Raw genomic sequence first — 3,151 nt, 5'->3', positions numbered from 1 at the left:
CTCTGTCAACATCAACTAGGCAGTGCGCTAGTAAGAATCCATGGGCATGGCTGCAGTTGAGCCAGGATCCTGCTTTAGCATACCAGTTTCCCAAGTACAGATTCTTCCTTCCTCAACCTCTCTGAATATGCTTCTGTCACCAATGTGTACATTCAACCACTCAAATTTAAGGTGTAAATGTTTCTCATCTCCAAGAACAAAGCAGAAACACCTACTCTTCAGAGCAGTTCCTCAAATACATAAATAGAAATCCAAGACCTTCACAAAAGTGTGGGACATGCACTTGAGCTTCTCCACATAATCCCCATGTGATGCTTGCCACAGCATCTTGGTATCTTCTTTTCTTTGCAGAGCAAATTTTACTGCAGTAATTTCCAACATTCTCAGCAGAGAGGCACAGAATTATGTTTCTAATAAGAAGCTGCACAAAGCAACAGCAGAAACCCCTCATTCCAGGAATAAAGTGGTGCATAACGATGTATAATCGGAGACCTTCAGTATGCTCAGACCTCTTTTGTGATAGGAAATGGAGCATGCTGCCGGTGGGAGGTAAGGAGGAAAGCTAAAGAGGCTTGGGGACAGCTTGCTGGTTCCCATACTGCAGAACTGAGTTGTAAATAGTTCTGAAGACTTAGCATGTGACAAGCTCTAAGTTGTAATCCAAATGAAAGTTTCTGGAGCATGTCATGTCTGCATGCCTGACATTTGCAGAAATGACTGTCTGAGAAAAGGCTTTTAGCGTATTCTCAGTGGTGGCTAAATGTGAAATATAAGACTTCTTTTTCTCTGCTAAATGAAGGTTCATGGAGAACAGATGATGATTATATTAATTTTGAGACTGAAGAAGTTAGGATGGTCTTAGTATATTTAATTTCAATGTTCCTTGTGCCTTTTTTTTTTTTCAGCAAGAAACCAAGTTACCCATTCAAGGAAATACACAATTCTGATCCTGTACACACAACACATCCAGTTCTGGAGAAGTTGTCAGATTAGTGAGTGAGAGAGTAGAAAATAGCACCTAGACAACATATATCTAAACACCTACTATCTTAAGTATGTGGGAAATATAGACAGTTGTTGGAGGGACGGGCCACTTATTGTTCCCAGCAGCTTAGCCCTGAAATAATCACACAGAAACTGTATTATTTAAAACAGTGCTTAGCCCATTAACTCTAATTTATTATTGACTAACTCTTACATCTTAATTTAAACCATCTCCATTAATCTGTGTATTACCATGATGTCGTAGCCTACCAAAAAAGTTTCAGCACGTCTTTGGTGGCAGATCCATGGTGTCTCTCTGACTCTGCCTTCTTCCTCCCAGAATTCAGTTCCATCTTCCCCACCTACCTAAGTTATGCCCTATTAACAGGCCAAGGCAGTTTCTTTATTCACCAATAATATTCACAGCACACATAAGGGCCTCCTACATCAGACAGTATAATTTTTTAAAAGTATTTTGGAGCAATATAAGGGTTCAATCAAGTTCAATCCACATTTTTAAAAAAATGTTCAAGTTGGCCTGTCAGAGAACACACCCCAAGACCCACACCAGATGTTCCATATTTTCCCGTGTTGTCAAGCAAAACAGTGCTCATCCTGACAGACACAGTGCCACCTTGGAAGCCCAGCCTTATTCTGCAGGGTAGCAATTATAAGAGTGGTGCTTTTGCCAGGCTGGAATCTTGTCACATTGAGCAGAAGAAGGTTGAAAAATTCCCAAGTGGCAGTACATGGCACACACTGAAACTTCTGAAATTAAATACCAAGACCGAGAGAAATGAATAGAACATACATTTTGCTCACCACCCTGTTTCACTGGCAATTTGGTGAGATTTGAATAGTTCTGATTTCCGTTTAAGACTGTTGTAAGCACTATCATGGTTGGTATCCAGAATGTTGGGTAAGTGCCCTTCTTGCTAGCCATGACGATTAAATAAGGAGGGATGCATGGAGCAGGGTAAGTGTGCATTCTCTCCCTCCAGCTGCCTGCTGTGCATGGCAGAGGGCATTTCCAATCTATCAGAAATAATGGACTGCTATTTTCATGTCAGCAGACAGAATTTCATGGGACTTTTATGAATAATTGCAAACCCAGTTGCTGTGCATGCTCACGCACCACAGGTGTGGCTTGTCTATATGGCTTGTCACCTGAGGAGCAGGCCCAATCTTTATTCATTTTGCATGCCCCCTGTCTCCCTTGGCACTTTGCTTGTACAGTTATTTCCCTTATTAATATTTAAAGAATTATCAATCAGTGAAATCAGACATTGAAATTTGGATAGTCTTAGCAATTTCATTTACTTTTTTGAGCTAGATTGACTCACACACTTTACACACAATAAAAGCTAACTTCATTAACTGATTTCATGTGACAGGCACTCTCCTAAGGCCTTTGCATTGCATTCAAACATATTATGTCCTCATAACACCCTGAGGTTCTATTTGTATTTCTATACCACTGAGTAAACTGAGGCACAGGGCATTCTGTGAGTCAGCCAAGGTGCATGCAACTAAGCAGCTGAACGAAGAGTTGAACCAAAATAATGTCGACCGGGAGCTGTTTTATGTTTCTATTTTAAACAATTTTATAGCTGTATTCTCTGTACTGCCTTAATCACCTTCCACCTTCCACAAAGAAAATCACCGTCACCTTTATTACAATTGTTCTCCTTTTTTTATTCATTTTTTCTGTTGGTGTTGCTGTATTTGTTAGTATGTAGGTGTGTGTGTGTGTGTGTGTGTGCGTGCTTGCGCATACATGCACAAATCTTGCACATATAACTGTGCCTGCTATGTGATCACAATGGCAGTGGCCATGTGATAAGCAGAAAACAACATCTCACAGGCTCTTCTTTATCCTTGACTCTTACATTCTTTCTACTTCGTCTTTCACAACATTCCCTGGGCCTTGGGCATGGTGATACGGATGTTATTTTTAGGGCTAAGTGTTGAAATAGGAGCGGCAGGGCTGCGTCCCCGGCACCCGGCCGCCCGCATGGCTAGTTTATACCCAGAAATAATTACACGGAAACTGTATTCTTTCAAACACTGCCTGGCCCGGCTAGGTCCAGTTTCTTATTGGCTAGCTCTTACATATTGTTCTAACCCATTTCTAATATTCTGTGTAGCCCATGAGCTGGCTTACCAG

The sequence above is a fragment of the Alexandromys fortis genome, unplaced genomic scaffold, assembly GCF_014885135.2.
Source record: "Alexandromys fortis isolate MF-2015 unplaced genomic scaffold, M_Fortis_MF-2015_v1.1 scaffold_74, whole genome shotgun sequence".
NCBI classification, from domain to species: domain Eukaryota; kingdom Metazoa; phylum Chordata; class Mammalia; order Rodentia; family Cricetidae; genus Alexandromys; species Alexandromys fortis.
Note: the sequence above shows the minus strand (reverse complement) of the source record.